This window comes from Hylobates moloch, unplaced genomic scaffold (genome assembly GCF_009828535.3).
Source record: "Hylobates moloch isolate HMO894 unplaced genomic scaffold, HMol_V3 SCAFFOLD_15, whole genome shotgun sequence".
Taxonomy (NCBI): Eukaryota; Metazoa; Chordata; class Mammalia; order Primates; family Hylobatidae; genus Hylobates; species Hylobates moloch.
In genome coordinates, this window is record NW_026652290.1 from 28,449,295 (window position 1) to 28,472,750 (window position 23,456).

At 44.9% G+C, this 23,456-nt stretch overlaps 1 long non-coding RNA gene across 1 annotated transcript in view; it reads right to left on the minus strand.

Moving 5' to 3' along the window:
• Positions 1 to 2,358: 2,358 nt before the first annotated feature.
• Positions 2,359 to 23,456, minus strand: part of LOC131381398 (uncharacterized) — a 48,135-nt gene continuing 27,037 nt past the window's right edge. Inside the window, exon 3 of the long non-coding RNA XR_009210141.1 lies at positions 2,359 to 2,497. This is a non-coding gene — a long non-coding RNA (uncharacterized LOC131381398). The remainder of the gene's footprint in view (positions 2,498 to 23,456) is intronic.

A 23,456-nucleotide genomic window follows, 5' to 3' on the forward strand; every position in this document is an offset into this window, starting at 1 on the left:
GGTTAGTATGGGCTAGGTCCCACTTCTGTGGAGATGGAATAGGGGTGGGGGTATTTTGACTCCTAGAAACTCCACAACTACATGGGGTCAGAGAAGAGGTCTCTTCTGGGAGGAAAGCTAGAGCAAGAAAATCACCCTTCTTCCATAAGTACAATTCTCTGAATGCCCCCACCTGGCATAATACAATGACTATATAAACAAAAACTTAAAAACCAATTAACATCTAGTTGCCAGATCCAGTCCCAGGCCCAGAGCTTCTGGGTGATATATTCTCCCTCTTCAATAGGTTTTGAAACAACCTTCTGTGGATTTGGTAGACTATAGCTTTAAAAAAAGTTTAACCGCCGTCACCACCATGTCCAGCATAGGGAGGCCCCAATGATAAAGGGAAAAGAAACACTGCAATAAAGTCTCCCATTTGTATACTGCATGGTCTACAGGGAAGGAACTGGGACAGCCCCAGGCAGGGGAGTCACTTCCCTGGTCAGCCAACCCAAGTGACCCCAACTCCCTTCCTATTTCAAGGACACCCCCTGTCTAGGGTTTTCCATGGCCACTTCTGAGAAGGACTTAGGGAAAGACTCCTCACTGGGGTGCTACTTTAATGGCCGCCTCCTCTCAGCATAACTGCAGGGCCTGGGACTTGCCCTTGCATTTGAGCAACCACAGATCACCGTTTGCCAAGCTTGGAGTTCTCTGGAAATTTTATTTTCCCACAATCCTACTGGGGAAGTGTTCTGTTCGATTTTTTGTTAACTAGTAACTAACTTCAGAAATCTGTTCCTGGTCATGGTTCTTGAACTGAATTTGCCCTTGTAGTTTCTGACACTTAACGATAAGAACAGCCCCTTTGGCCTTATGCCCAAATTGAGGGCTACCTCTGGACTTGAAATGGGAACAAAACTAATCTGGCCTCCGCCTCCAGCCTGTATCCCAGTGCATGGTGAAAAAAGAGAGAATTTATTAGCTCAATTTACAGGTAGATCCAGGGATGGCTCCAGCTGAAGATATAGCTAGATTTTGGGGCCCAGATGATACTGTCAGTGCTCTGTCTCTTATTCTGTCTCTCAGATCTGCTTGCCTCCGCTTGGCACCAGACTAAATAAAGTTGTGTTCATACGATGGGCAAGAGAGCTCCTCAAATTCATACTCATTCAAATTAGCAAGCAGCTGAGAGAACATTCTCTCCTCATATCAACCTTAGATGATTCTCTGATTGACCCAGCTTGAGTTCTGTGGCCATCCTTGTGGCCAGGTGGGTGGGGCATTTTTGCCAGCAGTCAGGTACCCACCCGTGTGACGGAGGTGGGGCTGGGCACTCTGATTGGCAGCTCTGTAGGGACCATATGGAGTGGGACTATATGTGTCACAGGAAGGGATGCCAGGCAGACGAAGACAAGGTTCATTCTGGACAAGCAAGAGAAATGAAGGCCAAATAGTGGGATAATATGTGGGAAGCAGCTCTGCATAAGTTCCTGAACATTGATTATAAGAGGCCCCCGATATACCCTGAATTTCCCAACCATGAAAGCCAGTAAGTTCCTGAACATTTATTATAAGGGACCCCGATATACTCAATGACCCAGTGAGTTTCCCAGTGACGAAAGCCAATAAGAAAACACAATCAGTCATGTAAACCAGATGCTGGCTGGGGTCTCCAGGCCCGGGGGAGGTCCACGGCATGTTTTGAGTTTTCTTCTGTTCCCCTGGGGGCCGAGTTTCTCCGAGCTCTTGATCTTACAAAGGCTACCTCTTTCCACACCACATGGCTCGCAGGTGTGAAGCTTAGCCTTTCCTTTGACTTCTACAGAAGACTCTACTCACACAAAATAGTGAAGATGTTCACAAAAAGTCAAGGTTGGAGAGATGGAGGACACTGCCTTTGGCCCTCTGCCACTGGCCTTCACTCCACACACTATCTTATAGGCGTCCCTTCCCTTCCTCTTCTGGCTTCTCTGAATTTTCTCTCCAGCCTCTTAGAGGCCAAATTCCCCTCTTTGTCTCAGGCAGAACAGACTATCTCTTACCTTGAGTTACTTGTAGAAATATCCAGTGCTTTGGGCTCCTACTCCCACCGGTCACAGCTTATGGAAATGTTTTCCCAAACAAAAGCCATTTACTACCTAAGAAAAATTCTACTCCCAGCAATTAAAATAATACAGTTTCCCTTTACTATGGCAGTTTTCTAGGGATGAAGACAATTCCAGTGCTCTTTCGCCCCTGCGATCCTGTGTAAAGGAAACTGAGTCACATCCACCCCAACGTGCCCACCATAAACCCAATCAGCTGAAACATACAGCAAGGGCCCAACACCCAAGGGCAATGAAAGCAAATGTGATACTTGCAGGGAATGTCAGAGTTCCAAGAGCACAGGCGTTGATGGTCTGGTTCCGTCAAAAATCTAAAGGAGGAGATATATTAAATACACTCCAGGCAATCCTCTGTGAATGTCATTTTTCACAGGTTTGAGATTAGGGTTGGCAGCAGCAGTTCAAATCTGAAAGATTCACAAGGTCACAGCACACAGGCATTGCTGTTATGATTACAACAGATCCATAGAGTTTTAAAATCAACCAAACGAAAGATGAGGCAAATATTATTATAATGTCCATTTCACATTTGAGAAAATTGAGGCTCAGCTTGGTTGAGTACGGTCAAGGTCAGAGCCAACGTTTGCATCCAGTCTGTTTGATGCTGATGCCTCTAACCTTGAAATTTAACTCTTGGTCTCATTTCTGTTAGTTTGAAAGGCAATAGGTATACTGGTTAAGAGCAGAGTCTCCAGGTTCAAATCCATCCTGGCTTTACTATTTAGTAGCTGAGAGGCCTCGTGTAAGTTACTTAACCACTCTGTTCTTCAGTTTCCTTAGCTGTAAACTAAGGGTGGCAATAGCACTTGCCCCACAGGGTTGTTGTGAGTATTAAATGAACTTAGAACAGTGTCTGGCATGCAATAGGTACGCAGTGCACTATTCTTCTTCCCTAACTAGAGCTTCTTGTGTCTGTCCAGTCTTCATCAATAGATCTGTAGGAAGCACCCGCCAGACACTGCGTCCCACCCTTGACTTCAAGCTGCTCTAGCAGAGGTGGGAGAGACACAAGTGTCAACAGTCAGAGGGCAGTAACCCTATTACACAAGCTGGAGCAACAGGCTTCAGAGAACAGAGTAGCAAACTGCCTAGAGGACGAGAAGGTACACAGAGCAGTGACATTTGCTCCAGCTCTAGGAGAGTGAGTAATGATTTTCCAGGAGAGGCATGCTATTTACAAGCATGGAGTCCTCAGGAACTGGCAGTGGGGTATGGGTGCATCATGGGCAGCAGGAGAGGTGGAGGACAGCAAAGGGTGTCTGGGGCTGGGGAGGTGATGGCGAGATTAGACATGATTTTTACCTGCAGGGAGGGCTCACATTGGTGTTTAAAATGTTCTGGCCAGCATCACAGGGAGGGTAGTTGGTGGGATTAGGGAGACTGGTTGTTAGGTGCCTGTTGCCTAGAAAGATTTCATTCAGATCTCATGCCTGGGCACCAGCGTCTCGTGAGAACTCAAATGGGCTGAATGTCCCAGGCTGAAGTGAGAAGAGAGAAGGTCCCACCCTGGTGAGGCAAAAGCTCCGGGCAATCTGTGTTCATGAGTTCTCTGCCTGCCTGTTTACCTGTGGGGGTGCAGTGACTCGAGAGGGCCTATAGGCTGAGTGAGGTCTGTGGCCTGCATGAGGGAAAGATCAAATCATGTGTCCCTAAGCTCTGAAACAATACTCAAGAGAGCTGGACAAAGCATGTGACCCTTCTGAGGAAGGAGTCCACCCAAGAGATAGCCACCATGCAGCTGATAAGGCCAGGGAGTTACCCACATTGTGCAAGGGGATGTGTACCCAAAGTTCACCTGATGCTGGAGAGACATTTTCTAACCGGAGACTAGCTAATCTTGGACTGTAGAGCTGCTCTGCTCCCTAGGAAGAAATGTGTTCTTGAGAACCAAGAAATATGGGCAAGCAAGAACAGTCAGGTAGTTTTTAGACTCACAGTGCACATTAGAGTAGTAAAAGTCCCAAGAACCCCTGCCATTTGGAAATAATCCCGTGTAAAGTTGCTAAGTCAAGGGAAGAAAGGCAGGAAGGAGGAGAGAGGGAGGAAAAGCGGAGGCAAAGAAGGCTGTCTCTCTTTATCTTCCTAACCACACCTGCAGCCTGAACTTGGTCAGGGAGCCTCCCTGTCTGCCCTGGCCTCATAGCATATGTTGATGGCACAGCCTTTGCTACCCTCCGTGGGCGCGCCTGGGCTCCTGCCACAGCCTTCCCCTTGCTGAATTTGCCATCCTGATCTGGTGTTTTCTCTCTGGTTGAGTAACCTGACCCAGCCTCCAGAGTGCCTCTCCACATTGACTGGGGTCCAGACCACACCCCCAGGTACCCCTACCTTCCTGTCACTCCAGTCATCCCTCTGGACATCAGTGACCAGTGATGTGCTTACAGAAGAGCCATAGTGGCATCTATGGTCCTAGGTGGCTTAGACCTGGGGAAGGCCTACAGGGCTGGCTGTGCAAATACAGCTGTTTATCGTGAGCAGCTTACAGCTTCAATGTCTTTTGCTTCTTTCCAAAGCACCAAGCACAGAGCAGAGAATGAAGGAATTGTCTCATGAATGCCATTTAGAATGGCTGTGTTTGCTGTAGAGCACTGCCATCCTTTTGCTGCAGTCTCTGCCTCATGTCTAGGGAGATCTCACAGTTGGGGGTGGGGGTGACATGAAGCCATGTGAGGGTGGCTATGCTCTGATACCGGAGGTGGTTGGGCCCCCAGGCATGTGATGAGGAGCCAGGGAAGGGAAAGAGAGCACCTTCTGCCTGCTTCCTTGCTTCCTCGTTCTCTTCCTGCCCTTTCACAGTCCGGTGGACACCGCTTCTGAGTGGCCTCCCTCCTGTTCACAGGCACCTCTGAGATTTCCTGGCTGACACATCGCATCTCCCTCTGGCCACAGCCAAGCAACACCAGATGTCTGCAGTAGCAGTAACACTTTGGATTCCTGATGGAAAACTCTAAGACGAGCCGCCGTGAAATACCTGCTTCATTTTGGCTTCATTTTCATGCCTCATTATCTGACCCATTTACTTCTTACCTCAGGGCACAGACCACGGCTGTGACACTCCGTAAAATCTTGTGGGATGGGGAAGAGTAAAAATGACACACTGGAGGGGCACAGTGGCTCACGCCTGTAATCCTAGCACTTTGGGAGGCCAAGGCGAGTGGATCACCTGAGATCAGGAGTTCGAGACCAGCCTGGCCAACATGGTGAAACCCTGTCTCTACTAAAAATACAAAAGTTACCCAGGTGTGTTAGTGGGCACCTGTAATCCCAGCTACTCCGGAGGCTGAGACAGGAGAATCGCTTGAACCTGGGGGGCAGAGGTTGCAGTGAGCTGAGATCACACCACTGCACTCCAGCCTGGGCGAAAGAGTGAAACTCCGTCTCAGGGGAAAAAAAAAAAAAAAAGACAGACATCTCAGGGCATGGCTGCTTAGGAGGCTACGAGGCTCTTGCAAGATTTTCCCCATTTTTCATGGCTGCCCTCAGAGGATAGAATTGCCACAATTTTAAGGATAAAGAAACAGGCTTGGAGAGGCCAGAGGCTTGCCCAATACCGCACACACAGGGGTGCCTTTGTGTTTCTGGGTCAATGCTGTTTTTCACACAGACTGGACCTCATGGGGTCAGGAGAAGTGGGACCACCTCGTGCTCTCTCCGCACTCATACTTCTCATGGTGTTCATCTCCCCTTCCCTCACAGACAGAACAATGCGTGCTTGCCACCTTGATTGTGCAAGTATCACTAGATCTGAATTTGAGGTGAGGAAATTCAAGGCAACCACAGTACACGTTGTCCCCCATCGGACCCAGGGAAGGACACTTGAGGCAGGAGCAGGCCTGTGGTGCTCTTGGCACAGGGCAAAATGGAGGAACGGGGTGGTGGTGGCACGGTGCCCTAACCTGGTCTTGGGGGGTTTAAGAAGTTCCTGAAGTGTTTCAATAGCCAGTGAGAGTGAGCCATGGAGAATAAAAATGTAAAAGTAAACAGTCGTTCCACTTATACACAGTTAAGGACTTGTGGGAGGGGGGCAAGTTCCAATTTTTTAACATAGTTTCTGATGGAAAGTGCCATTGTAACCCTCATTATGGCCACCAGCTTAAATTTGAGGGCTCCCTTTGCCCTAGAATAAACCCCTAGTTTTCAGACTTCCTGGAGCCACCATCCTTCATCTCTTCTGTTTACTTTTTTCTCTTCTGTTTAAATTGGAGGGCCATTTCTGGCCTGCCCTTCTCCTTGCTGTGGTTCTGTACACAATGACTGGCGCACAGGTGTTTCTACCTGCACAGGCTCATGACATTCTCACAGTCAGACCATAGATCAGTTTCTTCTCTCAATCTTAGAGATAAGGAAACTGAGGTCTTACGTGGTTAAGTCATTTGTCCCAGGTCGCCTGGCAGCAAGTGGTACCCACAGTGCTAGCCAATGTCTCGCTGACGTGTGGACACCACACGGACCCATCCATGGTCAGGGACTTTTCCTGGCTCTGCCCATAGCATCCTCATTCATCTTGTTTGCTTATATTTTTCTTACAACTACCTCACAGCCCCAACCATGTCTTTAAAATTATTCAATTATTCGTAGAGCTGGATTTACAAGTCTGGGTCTCCTTCGTCAAGGGTGGCCTTCTCTGCTCCTCCTCCTCCTCTCTGGAGGTGGTTTCATCACAGACTGTAATGGCTCTGTAAAAGATAATCTATTCTGTCTACCTGAAGCAGTTCTCCCCCTGCACCAGTGACTCCTGCTATGGTATACTGGGGTAGTTACAGGATTTTTTTTTTTCTTTTTTTTTTTGAGACAGTGTCTTGCTCTGTCACCCAGGCTAAAGTACAGTGGCATGATCTTGGCTCACTGCAACCTCTGCCTTCCAGGTTCAAGCCATTTCCTGTCTCAGCCTCCCAAATAGCTGGGATTATAGGCACATGCCACCACGCCCAGCTAATTTTTGTATTTTTAGTAGAGATGGGGTTTCACCATGCTGGTCAGGCTGGTCTCAAATTCCTGACCTCGAGTGCTCCACCTGCTTCGGCCTCCCAAAGCGCTGGGTTTACAGGCGTGAGCCACCGCGCCCGGCCCTAGTTACAGATTTTATTTGGCTTTCCCATTCTCAGTCCTCTAGTAACAATGTTCTTCCTTTTTTTTCCTTTAGGGAATTGTCTTTTCTCTAATCCTAATCCATATGGCTCAGCTGTCAATCACAGTCCTCCTCTATCCCCTGGCAACAGAGGAGAGATGTGTGACTGAGGTCTGGCCAAGCAGACTCGATCCCTCCGGCCAGTGTGATTGGTTCAGGGACAACTTTGTGACCATGTGATTACAATTTTACCCTCTCCAAGCAGTGACACAATGAATAGGCTACAGTGGTACCAATGTCAGTTTTCATTTGCCCAGTTATTCCCACAAGATAAATGTCTGGACTGTAATTGCTGAGTTATACATATATACATTTTAAATGCTGGTACATTTTGTGAGATTGCCCCACAGATAGGTTGGTGCAAATTTACACCATTCCAGCAATACGCGGGAGTCTGCTTTGCACACCCTAGCAACACCTGGTGTTGTCAGTCTTTAACATTTGCCAGTCTGAGAAGTGGAGACAGCTGTTGAAACCTGTTCTCAATTCTGGGCCTCCCTTGGGTCATGTTCCCACATGCCTGTCCCTAATGTTGCCTCCTCGGACCTTACTTCTAAATCTCTTGCCTGCTTCTTTATCCAACTTTATTGGTCTGCTTATAACCTGGTGTCACTGTACTAGACTAGAAAGTGGGTCTTTATCATATATATATGCCTTTTCTCTTGAAACTCCTTGCAGGTGCTAAGAACGGTTTTGAAATCTAATAATTATTTGTCAGATGAATGAATGGAAACTCCTCTGTGATTCACCCATTTCCTATCACTGAGTGGTGCCACGTGGTTGGGTCCATGCTAACCTGGGGAGATGAATCCTCAAGAACACCAGATTTCAAGAATCCCAATATTGTAATGGTTATATTGGATGCTTAACATGATAATGGAGCATGACTATCCCATTCCAGGAAATGACACTCCCCACCGGAAGTCCTTGGTTAACAAATCTTTAGGGATGGTCTGCCATGTCTCTAGTGTGGAGTCAAAGGACCCAGTCCCTGGTCTCAAATGACTAAACATCTTTGTGAGAGGCAAAACTAACAAAAGAAGGATTTTGAGTTTAAGTGGCATCTGAATCAGGCGGCATTTATGAAATGCAATCCTTTGGGAAAAATAGAACATATCGTAGACTGGAAACGCTTCAGAATATTTTCTAAAAGAGATGATTGTTAAGGGCATTTTTATGAGGATTAGTCAGGTGTTCTGGGCTCTGCCATTTACATTTTGGGGGTCTGATATCATAGCTGGTGCGGTATGAAGAAATGTTGTAAGCCTCTAATTTCCCTTATAGTGAGTTTTTAATCTTTTTAGTTGTTGGGTTTGGACACCAATGGTCCAAGAGGAAGGTCCTGATTCCTAGTGTTTTGGGGAGGAATGCCACAACTTGCTACAAGCTCACCAGGAGGCGAAACAAATATTTCTGAGTTGGGGGAAGTGCTACAGTTGTGGGAATTGCTCTTAGGCTTCCCCAGGGTAGTAAAATTCCCAAGCTATTTCAAACCAATGTTTTTTTCTTCTTTTTAGTGGTGTCAGGACCCCAAGAGGTCACAGTTGCTATTTAATAGAATAGAGCATTCTGGCCCTCTTAACAGGGAATTGTACTCAGACTTTGAAAGGTGGATAGAAATTAGATAAAGGAAGGGAAAAGGAAGTTCATTCCAGGCAGGGTGAATGAAGAAGAGCATTTCCATGAGACTTAATAGTTTATAAGGTCCCTTGACAAAAATAATCTTTTTTATAATTCCAAGTAACCCTGAAGGTATTATTTATTATAATTATTAGCATTTCTGTTTTCATATGGAAAAACTGAGGCTCAGAGAGGTTAAACAATTTGTTCAAGTTCTCGCAACTATTTTTTTTTTTTTTTTTTGAGACAAGGTCTCACTCTGTTGCCTAGCCTGGAGTGCAGTGGAGTGATCATAACTCACTGCAGCCTTGACTTCCTGGGCTCAAGTGATCCTCCCACCTCAGCCTCCCAAGTGGCTGGGACTACAGGCACTCATCACCATGCCTAGCTAATTTTTAAATTTTTTTTTTGTAGAGACAGGTCTTGCTATGTTGTCCAGGCTGGTCTTGAGCTGTAGGCCTCAAGCAATCCTCCTACTTTGGCCTCCCAAAGTACTGGGATTACAAGTGTGAGCCACCATGCCTATCCTCTCTCAACTATTAAGAGGCAGGGCCGGCAGGGTGCGGTGGCTCACACCTGTAATCCCAGCACTTTGGGAGGCTGAGGCAGGCGGATCATGAAGACAGGAGCTCGAGACCAGCCTGGCCAACATGGTGAAACCCCATCTCTACTAAAAATAAAAAAATTAGCCGGCCATAGGCGACAGAGTGAGACTCCATCTCAAAAATAAAAAGAGGAAAAAGAGGCAGAGCCTAGGCAGCAGCCACTGATTGGGAAAAAAAAAGGCAGAGTCAAGCCTCAAATCCATGTCTCTGACCAGGGGTGGTATCCAAAATATTTAACAACTAATATGGCACAGGTACAACACAGAGACTGCTTAGCTGCCCATCAAACCCATTTCCTCTTCTCCTTGGGTTGACAGCTCTCCGGCCTCCTTACTGTTAGAAGTGATGCATTCCACTTTCAGGCCAGCCTCTAACTTTCTGGAAGACACATGTTGCAGTTGACAGAACATAAGAGGGAAGGAACCTGGACCCCAAATCCCCTCTTAGAGGAGATCCATCCACAAATCAGGAATACCCATTTTAGTCTTTATCTGAAAAACAAGCTGCTTTTATCCTTGAATCACGGTACGTTTTCATTATGGCAGCCAGCTTTACCATAACTAATACAGACCCCCACTATTAGAACTGAGGTCAGCTGGTGCGCGGAAGCAGAAGCCTGGAGACCCCCTCAGTGTCTGCGCCACCCTAGGACAGCAGGTCCTGGAATAATGTCATTTAGTTCAACGTGGTTTCGTTCTAACACTGATGAGAAAAAAATCGATCCCCAGCCAGGCCACTGTCTGTGTGGAGCCTGCAGGTTCTCCTCATGTCCCCGTGGGTTTTCTCTGGGTACTCCAGAGTGTGGGTTGTGTGAGCGTGCCCTGAGATGGGCTGGCGTCCTGTCCAGGGCGGGTCCCCACCGGGTGCCCTGAGCTGCTGGGATGAGCTCTGACCCACCCCCACCTTGAATGGAATAAGTTGGTAAATCATTATCTTGCTTGTTTTTATTAATCTTTTTAAAATGTATGTATAGTTCACATTTATTTCAATGGTTAATATTAGAAGTATTTTGGTCTCTATTTAGAAGTTTAGTGATGTTTTTACAACCGGAAGTAGGCTGTAGGAACTTAACTTCTGTTTAATCAATTAGCCTCTGGGAATTTTGGTTTCTTTTTACATCATTTTCCTTAGACATTACTGTAATTGGGGAAAGTACATTCTCAGCACTTCCAACACCATGTAGTCTGAGGATAGTCCTTTGAGAATGCATTAGCTACAGTTGCGGGCTATTACGGGTGGGAGGAGGAGGACAAAAATAATTTTTAAAAAGGACGGAGGTCTAAGCTGAGCACCAGCATTGTCCACCAGTGGGACCAGACCGTGGAAGCCTCGAATGGCTAGAGAGGAGCTTGAGCTTAATACACCCCACAGAGGGAGCTCTAGCAGACCCCTGAGTTGGGGTGTTCGGGGATGAACATGAGGGAGACCCATATCTCATGATCTGGTCACCCCAAGTGAGACAGCTTCCCCACTTGCACCCAAACACACACACTGAGTGTGTTCTATCTCTGAACTGTAACAACTTGCTTTCCTGTAAGCTCGTATGTCCATTCAGATCCCCTCACCTCAAAGTGGCATATTTTAATTTCAGGAACTGTCATGCTCTTCCCTAAGCTTTCCTGCCATCCCAATCAACCAGCTAACACCACAGGATCCAGTCTGATTATCAGTGTCTGTGACCCCAAGTTCTGGCTGCACATGGAATACACATGGAAAATGGATTAATATTTGTTGGCTGCTCACTATGTGCCAGACTTGGTGCAAAGCATTTAAAATAGTTCATTAGTCACCTTCTCCGTAGTTCCTGTGACATCCCCAAGGCTGTTCTAAAAAGAATCCCCCTGACCTCCTGGCCATTCCTGAAGGGAGACAAGGGGCTGGAAGTGCTTGGCAGCCCAGTTTTTTGCCTCAGTTCATATCAATCAGTAAAGCTGTATTGTTTTTATAATTTAAGCCTTCCACATTTCTTATTGGACCTATTTGTAGATGTTTGATCTTTCTGTGTACAGTAAATGGGATTTCTTTTCTGGGATGCTTTAAAATTGGCTATTGCTGGTGTATTGGAAGGTAATTTTGTATGTTGATTTTTCACTTGGCAACTTTCTATGCTCTCACTTTTAATTCATTTTAAAATTTATTCTCTTTGATTTTCTTAGTAGATAATCATGTAGCTGATAATGATAATTTTTTAACAGCTATATTGAAATACAATTTACATACTGTTATGGGATCTGTGGAGTGTCCTTTTTCTTGCCAGAAACCTCTGTGGCCGGGGGTGCCTTTGCCCAAGTTTTGCTCAGGCCTGCTGGGCTCGTTCTGCCCACTTGGCCTGGCGACTGCGCTCAGCTCATGCTATCAGCCTGGATCCCACACCTGCCAAGGGCAAGTCAGGCATGGAGTGGTGAGGGGTGTGTGAGCGAGCATGGGGTCTGGCTACTGAGCAGTCAGACACGCCGGCTGCTGCAGCAGGGTGGGCAGTTCCAGGTGCCAGTGTGGGCTCTCTGCAAGGCTACGGCTGGACCAGGCACACTGCAAGCAGTTTCCACAGCTGGCACCAGGGAACATGGGGTGCCTTGAAGCTTGGAGATGCCAAGAACCACAGGGCCCCAAAGAGGGAGTCACAGCCCTGGCTAGGGGAGCTCCCAGGTCTGGGCTTCCCAAAGGGCCACAGCTCTCTCTCCTCTTCACCTACAACGTGGTGAGCAAGACACATCTCAGCCCTGTTTATGTTACAGCTGTTTTAGCCCTGCCATTTGATGGGTCCTGGTTCTTGTCCTGTGACCAGGAAGAATGAGGTACACAGAAAAGTGGAGAGTGAACAAGACAAAGGGGAGCTCTGAGTGATAGAACAGCTCTGAGGAGACCCACAGTCCTCTCCACAGCCAGGGTGTCCTGACGAGTGTTCAGCTTTTCACAGAAAGGAGACCCTGGAGTGGGAAGCTTCTCTCTGCAGGCAGGTCATCCCATCATCTCTGCAGCTCTCAGCAGAGAGGAGGCCCTGGAGTGGGTAGCTCCTTTCTGCAGCTGGTCATCCTGATGTCTGCTCAGCTCTGGCTAAGCCCAGGGCTTTTATGGGCCTCAGAGAGGAGGAAGCACATGCTGATTGGTCCATGGGCAGCCTTGGGCAGGCCCAGAAAAGGCACCACAAGTTCCCACTCTGGTCTGCGGGACTGGCAGCCTGGCCCCCAGCCCCTCAGCCTTCAGGCCCTCCTTGGCCCAAAGGTGGGGCCACTGGGGACCCAACCCCTTCCACCCAGGAATCTGCCTGCCTCCTGCTGCCTTTCATGGCATCCAGGCTGTAGTTGCCAAGGGGTGCCTGCAGGCCAGCACCAAGCTGCCCTCAACTCCCACTCAGCTTCCCTCCTATGCTCGTTGGTGACCAAAGTCTGGAGGGGGCTGAGGTGGCAGGGGACTGGTGTGTCAACACTGTCCCAAGCATGCGCACACCCAGCCTGGCTGAGACATTGCCCATGCTCGGGCCCATCTTTGCTACAAGATTGGAGTAGGCACTGACAGCAGAGAGAAGCCAGGCAGTGGGAGCAGGCACTTCTGAGCCTGGGAGGGCATGGTGTGCCTTCCTGGGCCCCCAAGAGTTCAGAGATGCCTGGGTCGGCAGTTGCACTTGGGGCAGCTGCAGCTGTGCCTGGGGAGTGGGGCTACTGCCTGCTCTGTGAAGCCAGAGGCCCGGGTCTGCAGTGACAACTTTGGCAGCTGCAGCTACACCCAGGAGAGTGGGTCTCCTGCCTGCTCCCAGCCCCGAGAGTACAGGGATGCCCAGGTCCACAGCTATGGATTGGGCAGCTGCAGCAGCATACAGGCAGCTCCTGCCCCAACTCAGAAGGAGCAGGTCTCCCACTTGTCTCTAGCTCCTGCTGGCTCAATAGAGAGTGCAGCCCCAGCCATGCCTCACCGCTGCAGCCAGCGTGATGACAGCAGCTGCTTCAGATGGCCTGCCCCTGCCATCAATACCACAGGATTCACCCATTTAAAGGATATAATTTAATGGTTTTTAGTCTATTCAGAGTTGGGCAACCATAACCACAGTCCATTTTACAAGGAATGGCAACTTTTAAATTCATAATTTTTCTTCTCCTTTCTCTTTTTATTTCTTATTTAATTGGTTAGGATCACCAGCAGACTATTAAAAATAAAGTAGTAATGGTGGCAGTGGGCCATCGTGTCTTGTTCTTGACTTTTCTTGGAATGTCTATTTTTTTGCCACTGAATAGGATGTTTGCTACAAGTTTTTGTTAGTTAGCCTTAGCAAGGAAAGTTTCCTCCTACCTTTAGATTGCTAAGAATTTTAGGTTCTAATTCAGAAATAGGCATACATTTTATCAAATCTATTCATGAAAGCATTTATTGTGATAGGAATATCTTTTCTGCCCTTCATCTACTCCTGTAGCAAATTATCTTAGTAGATTCTCTGCTTAAAGCTATCTTTATGTTCCTTATGTATAATCCTTTTAAAACACCACTGGAGTCAAGTTGCTAATAGGTTTATTATTATTATTATTATTATTATTTTTGCCTTTAACTTTTTAGTGTGATTAGCCCATAGTTTTCTTTCTTTTTCTTTCTCTCGTTCTTTCTCCCTTTCTTTCTCTCCTTTGTTTCTTTCCTTTTTCTTTCTTTCTTCTCTCTCTCTCTCTGTCTCTCCTCTTTTACAGGGTCTTGCTCTGTTACTCAGGCTGGAGTGTCATGGCACAATCATGGCTCACTGCAGCCTTGACCTCCTGGGCTCAGATGATCCTCCTCCAACATCAGCCCTGCAAGTAGCTGGGACTACAGGTGCATGCCGCCATGCCCAGCTATTTTTTTTTTGTATTTTTTTGTAGAATGGGGTTCTCGCCATGTTGTCCAGGCTGGTTTCAAACTCCTAGGCTCAAGCAATCTTTGTGCCTTAGACTCCGAAAGTGCTGAGATTACAGACGTGAGCCACCATGCCCAGCCTAGTTTTCTTTTCTTTCTTCTTCTTCTTCTTTTTTTGTTTTTAATATTTTGTGGTGACACAAGGTCATGCTTTTCTCAGAATGCTTTCAGGTAATGACTAAGCTAGACTGAGGAAGGAACAAGAGCCCAGTCATTTTCCTTGAACACAAGCCTCCACTTATTTGTTTATTTATTTATTTTGAGATGCAGTCTTGCTCTGTCACACCCAGGCTGGAGTGCAGTGGCATGATCTCGGCTCACTGCAACCTCTGCCTCCAGGGTTCAAGCGATTCTCCTGCCTCAGTCTCCCAAATAGCTGGAGTTACAGGCACCTGCCACCACGCCCAACTAATTTTTTGTATTTTTAGTAGAGATAGGGTTTCACCATGTTGGTCAGGCTGGTCTTGAACTTCTGACCTCAGGCAATCCATCCACCTCAGCCTCCCAAATTGCTAGGATTACAGGCGTGAGCCACTGTACCCGGCCTCTAATTTGGTTTATAATTTTATTGCATGGCTTCTAGAACTCTGGGGCTTCTCGTTGGCCTGGCAAATATTTGGTCAGATATGTATCCTGGTCTGACAGCTTCTCTGACCTAATCCTGAGCCTACCTTTTCTCTTTTGCAGGTGTGACAAACTATTTGCTTTCCTAACTTCAAGTCAACAGTTGCCTCTCGAGGAGCCAAGATGGCCGAATAGGAACAGCTCCAGTCTACAGCTCCCAGCGTGAGTGACGCAGAAGACGGATGATTTCTGCATTTACAACTGAGGTACCGGGTTCATCTCACTGGGGAGTGCCGGGCAGTGGGTGCAGGACAGTGGATGCAGCACACCGTGCATGAGCCAAAGCAGGGTGAGGCATCGCCTCACCCAGGAAGCACAAGGGGTCAGGGAATTCCCTTTCCTAGTCAAAGAAAGGGGTGACAGATGGCACCTGGAAAATTGGGTCACTCCCACCCTAATACTGCGCTTTTCTAATGGGCTTAACAAACAGCACACCAGGAGATTATATCCCGCACCTGACTCAGAGGGTCTTATGCCCACGGAGCCTCGCTCATTGCTAGCACAGCAGTCTGAGATCAAACTGCAAGGCGGCAGTGAGGCTGGGGGAGGGGCGCCCACCATTGCCCAGGCGTGAGTTGGTAAACAAAGTGGCTGGGAAGCTCAAACTGGGTGAAGCCCACCACAGCTCAAGGAGGCCTGCTTGCCTCTGTAGGCTCCATCTCTGGGGGCAGGGCACAGACAAACAAAAGACAGCAATAACCTGTGCAGACTTAAATGTCCCTGTCTAACAGCTTTGAAGAGAGTAGCGGTTCTCCCAGCACACAGCTTGAGATCTGAGAACGGGCAGACTGCCTCCTCAAGTGGGTTCCTGATCCCTGAGTAGCCTAACTGGGAGGCACCCCCCAGTAGGGGCGGACTGACACCTCACATGGCCGGGTACTCCTCTGAGACAAAACTTCCAGAGGAACAATCAGGCAGCAGCATTTGCGGTTCACCAATATCCGCTGTTCTGCAGCCACTGCTGCTGATACCCAGGCAAACAGGGTCTGGAGTGGACCTCCAGTAAACACCAACAGACCTGCAGCTGAGGGTCCTGACTGTTAGAAGGAAAACTAACAAACAGAAAGGACATCCACACCAAAAACCCATCTGTACGTCACCATCATCAAAGACCAAAGGTAGATAAAACCACAAAGATGGGGAAAAAACAGAGCAGAAAAACTGGAAACTCTAAAAATCAGAGCACCTCTCCTCCTCCAAAGGAACGCAGCTCCTCACCAGCAGCGGAACAAAGCTGGACGGAGAATGACTTTGATGAGTTGAGAGAAGAAGGCTTCAGAAGATCAAACTACTCCAAGCTAAAGGAGGAAGTTCGAACCAATGGCAAAGAAGTTAAAAACTTTGAAAAAAAAATTAGATGAATGGATAACTAGAATAATCAATACAGAGAAGTCCTTGAAGGATCTGATGGAGCTGAAAAACATGGCACGAGAACTACATGACGAATACACAAGCGTCGGTAGCCAATGCGATCAACTGGAAGAAAGGGTATCAGTGATGGAAGATGAAATGAATGAAAAGAAGCGTGAAGAGAAGTTTAGAGAAAAAAGAATAAAAAGAAACGAACAAAGCCTCCAAGAAATATGGGACTATGTGAAAAGACCAAATCTACGTCTAATTGGTGTACCTGAAAGTGACGGGGAGAATGGAACCAAGCTGGAAAACACTCTGCAGGATATTATCCAGGAGAACTTCCCCAATCTAGCAAGGCAGGCCAACATTCAAATTCAGGAAATACAGAGAATGCCACAAAGATACTCCTCGAGAAGAGCAACTCCAAGACACATAACTATCAGATTCACCAAAGTTGAAATGAAGGAAAAAATGTTAAGGGCAGCCAGAGAGAAAGGTCAGGTTACCCACAAAGGGAAGCCCATCAGACTAACAGCTGATCTCTCGGCAGAAACTCTACAAGCCAGAAGAGAGTGGGGGCCAATATTCAACATTCTTAAAGAAAAGAATTTTCAACCCAGAATTTCATATCCAGCCAAACTAAGCTTCATAAGTGAAGGAGAGATAAAATACTTAACAGACAAGCAAATGCTGAGAGATTTTGTCACCACCAGGCCTGCCCTACAAGAGCTCCTGAAGGAAGCACTAAACATGGAAAGGAAAAACCGGTACCAGCCACTACAAAAACATGCCAAATTGTAAAGACCATCAATGCTAGGAAGAAACTGCATCAACTAACTAGCAAAATAACCAGCTAACATCATAATGACAGGATCAAATTCACACATAACAATACTAACCTTAAATGTAAATGGGTTAAATGCTCCAATTAAAAGGCACAGACTGGCAAATTGGACAAAGAGTCAAGACCCATCAGTATGCTGTATTCAGGAAACCCATCTCATGTGCAGAGACACACATAGGCTCAAAATAAAGGGATGGAGGAAGATCTACCACACAAATGGAAAACAAAAAAAGGCAGGGGTTGCAATCCTAGTCTCTGATAAAACAGGCTTTAAACCAACAAAGATCAAAAGAGACAAAGAAGGCCATTACATAACGGTAAAGGGATCAATTCAACAAGAAGAACTAACTATCCTAAATATATATGCACCCAATACAGGAGCATCCAGATTCATAAAGCAAGTCCTTAGTGACCTACAAAGAGATTTAGACTCCCACACAATAATAATGGGAGACTTTAACACCCCACTGTCAACATTAGACAGATCAACGAGACAGAAAGTTAACAAGGATACCCAGGAATTGAACTCAGCTCTGCACCAAGCGGACCTAATAGACATCTACAGAACTCTCCACCCCAAATCAACAGAATATACATTCCTTTCAGCACCAAACCACACCTATTCCAAAATTGACCATATAGTTGGAAGCAACGCACTCCTCAGCAAATGTAAAAGAACAGAAATTATAACAAACTGTCTCTCAGACCACAGTGCAATCAAACTAGAACTCAGGACTGAGACACTCACTCAAAACCGCTCAACTACATGGAAACTGAACAACCTGCTCCTGAATGACTACTGGGAACATAATGAAATGAAGGCAGAAATAAAGATGTTCTTTGAAACCAATGAGAACAAAGACACAACATACCAGAATCTCTGGGACACATTCAAAGCAGTGTGTAGAGGGAAATTTATAGCACTAAATGCCCACAAGAGAAAGCAGGAAAGATCTAAAATTGACACCCTAACATCACAATTCAAAGAACTAGAGAAGCAAGAGCAAACACATTCAAAAGCTAGCAGAAGACAGGAAATAACTAAGATCAGAGCAGAACTGAAGGAAATAGAAACACAAAACACCCTTCAAAAAATCAATAAATCCAGGAGCTGGTTTTTTAAAAAGATCAACAAAATTGATAGACCACTAGCAAGACTAATAAAGACGAACAGAGAGAAGAACCAAATAGACGCAATAAAAAATGACAAAGAGGTATCACCACCGATCCCACAGAAATACAAACTACCATCAGAGAATACTATAAACACCTCTATGCAAATAAACTAGAAAATCTAGAAGAAATGGATAAATTCCTCGACACATACACCCTCCCAAGACTAAACCAAGAAGAAGTTGAATCTCTTAATAGACCAATAACAGGCTCTGAAATTGAGGCAATAATTAATAGCTTACCAACCAAAAGAAGTCAAGGACCAGATGGATTCACAGCCGAATTCTACCACAGGTACAAGGAGGAGCTGGTACCCTTCCTTCTCAAATGATTCCAATCAATAGAAAAAGAGGGAATCCTCCCTAACTCATTTTATGAGGCCAGCATCATCCTGATACCAAAGCCTGGCAGAGACACAACCAAAAAAGAGAATTTTAGAAAAATAACCTTGATGAACATTGATGCAAAAATCCTCAATAAAATACTGGCAAACAAAATCCAGTAACCCATCAAAAAGCTTATCCACCATGATCAAGTGGGCTTCATCCCTGGGATGCAAGGCTGGTTCAACATACGAAAACCAATAAATGTAATCCAGCATATAAACAGAACCAAAGACAAAAACCACATGATTATCTGAATAGATGCAGAAAAGGCCTTTGGCAAAATTCAACAACACTTCATGCTAAAAACTCTCAATAAATTAGATATTGAAGGACTATAAATCATGCTGCTATAAAGACACATGCACACGTATGTTTATTCCAGCACTATTCACAATAGCAAATAGTTGGAACCAACCCAAATGTCCAACAATGATAGACTGGATTAAGAAAATGTGGCACATATACACCATGGAATACTATGCAGCCATAAAAAATGATGAGTTCATGTCCTTTGTAGGGACATGGATGAAACTGGAAAACATCATTCTCAGTAAACTATCGCAAGGACAAAAAACCAAACACCGCATGTTCTCACTCATAGGTGGGAATTGAACAATGAGAACTCATGGACACAGGAAGGGGAACATCACACTCCGGGGACTGTTGTGGGGTGGGGGGAGGGGGGAGGGACAGCATTAGGAGATACACCTAATGCTAAATGACGAGTTAATGGGTGCAGGAAATCAACATGGCACATGGATACATATGTAACAAACCTGCACATTGTGCACATGTACCCTAAAACCTAAAGTATAATAATAAAAAATAAAAAAAAATTAGGTATTGATGGGACGTATCCCAAAATAATAAGAGCTATCTATGACAAAACCACAGCCAATATCATACTGAATGGGCAAAAACTGGAAGCATTCCCTTTGAAAACTGGCACAAGACAGGGATGCCCTCTCTCACCACTCCTATTCAACATAGTGTTGGAAGTTCTGGCCAGGGCAATCAGGCAGGAGAAGGAAATAAAGGGCATTCAATTAGGAAAAGAGGAAGTCAAATTGTCCCTGTTTGCAGATGACATGTTGTATATCTAGAAAACCCCATTGTCTCAGCCCAAAATCTCCTTAAGCTGATAAGTAACTTCAGCAAAGTCTCAGGATAAAAAATCAATGTGCAAAAATCACAAGCATTCTTATACACCAATAACAGACAAACAGAGAGCCAAATCATGAGTGAACTCCCATTCACAATTGCTTCGAAGAGAATAAAATACCTAGGAATCCAACTTACATGGCATGTGAAGGACCTCTTCAAGGAGAACTACAAACCACTGATCAATGAAATAAAAGAGGATACAAACAAATAGAAGAACATTCCACGCTCATAGGTAGGAAGAATCAATATCGTGAAAATGGCCATACTGCCCAAAGTAATTTGTAGATTCAACACCATCCCCATCAAGCTACCAATGACTTTCTTTACAGAATTGGAAAAAACTACTTTTAAGTTCATATGGAACCAAAAAAGAGCCCGCATTGCCAAGTCAATCCTAAGCCAAAAGAACAAAGCTGGAGGCATCATGCTACCTTACTTCAAACTATACTACAAGGCTACAGTAAGCAAAACAGCATGGTACTGGTTTCATTGTCTTCCATGAAACTGGTCCCTGGTGCCAAACAGAGATATAGACCAATGGAACAGAACAGAGCCCTCAGAAATGATGCCGCATATCTACAACTATCTGATCTTTGACAAACCTGACAAAAACAAGCAATGGGGAAAGGATTCCCTATTTAATAAATGGTGCTGGGAAAACTGGCTAGCCATATGTAGAAAGCTGAAATTGGATCCCTTCCTTACACCTTATACAAAAATTAATTCAAGATGGATTAAAGACTTACATGTTAGACCTAAAACCATAAAAACCCTAGAAGAAAACCTAGGCAATACCATTCAGGACATAGGCATGGGCAAGGACTTCATGTCTAAAACACCAAAAGCAATGGCAACAAAAACCAAAATTGACAAATGGGATCTAATTAAACTAAAGAGCTTCTGCACAGCAAAAGAAACCACCATCAGAGTGAACAGGCAACCTACAGAATGGGAGAAAATTTTTGCAACCTACTCATCTGACAAAGGGCTAATATCCAGAATCTACAATGAACTCCAACAAATTTACAAGAAAAAAACAACCCCATCAAAAAGTGGGCAAAGGATATGAACAGACACTTCTCAGAAGAAGACATTTATGCAGCCAAAAAACACATGAAAAAATGCTCATCATCACTGGTCATCAGAGAAATGCAAATCAAAACCACAATGAGATACCATCTCACACCAGGTAGAATGGCGATCATTAAAAAGTCAGGAAACAACAGGTGCTGGAGAGGATGTGGAGAAATAGGAACACTTTTACACTGTTGGTGGGACTGTAAACTAGTTCAACCATTGTGGAAGTCAGTGTGGCGATTCCCCAGGGATCTAGAACTGGAAATACCATTTGACCCAGCCTTCCCATTACTGGGTATATACCCAAAGGATTATAAACCATGCTGCTATAAAGACACATGCACACGTATGTTTATTGTGGCACTATTCACAATAGCAAAGACTTGGAACCAACCCAAATGTCCAACAATGATAGACTGGATTAAGAAAATGTGGCACATATACACCATGGAATACTATGCAGCCATAAAAAATGATGAGTTCATGTCCTTTGTAGGGACATGGATGAAGCTGGAAACCATCATTCTCAGCAAACTATCGCAAGGACAAAAAACCAAACACCGCATGTTCTCACTCATAGGTGGGAATTGAACAATGAGAACACATGGACACAGGAAGGGGAACATCACATACTGGGGACTGTTGTGGGGTGGGGAGAGGGGGGAGGGATAGCATTAGGTGATATACCTAATGCTAAATGACTAGTTAATGGGTGCAGCACACCAACATGGCACATGTATACATATGTAACGAACCTGCATGTTGTGCACATGTACCCTAAAACTTAAAGTATAATAATAAAAAAAAAAGTTGCCTCTCGTGGCACCCAACTGGCACATATGCTATGCTTTCCAGTTTGGTATTTAGCCTTGTAGATTTCTGATTATTTCCTATACTCTGGAAGAATTCATATATCATAGAAACTATTAGACCCTTGAAAATTAGATGTAATTCACAAATAAAACCATCTGAGTCTGGGTGTTTGTTTTTAGAAAAAGAACTTTGACAATTGTTCAAATTTCTTATGGGTTTATTGACCTATATAGGTTTTCTGTCTCTTCCTGTGTTCATTTTGGTAATTTTGAGAGTTGAACCCAAGCTCTCTTCCCTGCTGCAAAATCTCATTGCATAGTCCCTACAAAAAAGTTGGTAATTTACACTTTCCTAGAAAATTTTATATTTCAATCTAGGTTTTCAATTTTTTAAATTAACAATTTCTTTTTGGTCATCTTTGGAAATATTTAAAAATTATCCATAGTTGTATTTTCTTGTTCATTTCAAACATTAATTATCTTTTAAATTTAAATACATTTTAAAATGAATTTTAACTAGATTTGTAAATAGTAATGGTCTTTTCAAAGATCAAGATTTTGTTGTATTAATTAAGTTCATATTTTTGTGTGAGTGTTCTACCTCATTAAATTCTGCTGATTTTTATACTCCATCCCTCTACTTTCTTTGAGTTTATTTTGCTGCCTTTTCATTCTAGACTATTGATTTCATGCTCTTTCATTTAGTGTTAGCCCTACTTGTTTCTAATAAACTTATCCTGAGTCCCACTTGGGCCATGTCCCACAAGCCCCTGAAACAGGGTTTCTGGTGGTCACTTCTTTCTAGTTTACAGTTTCCTCTTTAACTTAAGAGTAATGTTAACTTAAGAGTAATGTTAGAGCAGGAGTTCCTAACCCCCAGGCCGCAGACCGGAGCAGTCTGTGGCCTGTTAGGAACTGGGCCACACAGCAGGAGGCAAGCAGCCTGAGAATGAGCATTACCACCTGAGCTCCACCTACTGTCAGATCAGCAGCAGCATTAGATTCTCATAGGAGTGCGAACCCTATTGTGAACTGCACATGCAAGGGATCCAGGTTGTGTGCTCCTTATGAGAATCTAATGCCTGATGATCTGAGGTAGAACAGTTTCATCCCGAAACCAGCCCTCCCACTGCATATATGGAAAAATTGTCTTCCATGAAACTGGTCCCTGGTGCCAAAAATGTTGGGGACTGCTGCATTAGAGGTTGCTTTAGAACTTCCAGTTGGGGAAAAAAAAAAATATATATATATATATAATATATGTATATATTTGTTATCTTGTATATTTCATTTTGCTTTTTATTTTTTTTTCTTTTTTTGAGACCAGGTCATGAGACTGGCTAATTTTTGTATTTTTGGTAGAGATGGGGTTTTTCCATGTTGCTCAGGCTGGTCTTGAACTCCTGGCTTTGAGTTATCCACCCACCTCAGCCTCCCAAAGTGCTGGGATTACAGGCATGAGCTACCACACCTGGCTGCTGCTTTTTAATTTTTAATTTTATTGTGCAGTGGCCAAACAAGAAGGTTTGTATAACTTCTGCTTTTTGAAATGTATTGGAATTCTCTCTGTGGTCAAATACATGACTCATTTTGTAAAAGGACTGTAGATGTTTGGAAGAATGGGTACTTTCTATTTATCCAGTACAATATTCTATTGATATATATATTCAATAGATTTCAGAATTCTATTTTGAGGTACACTGAAGCA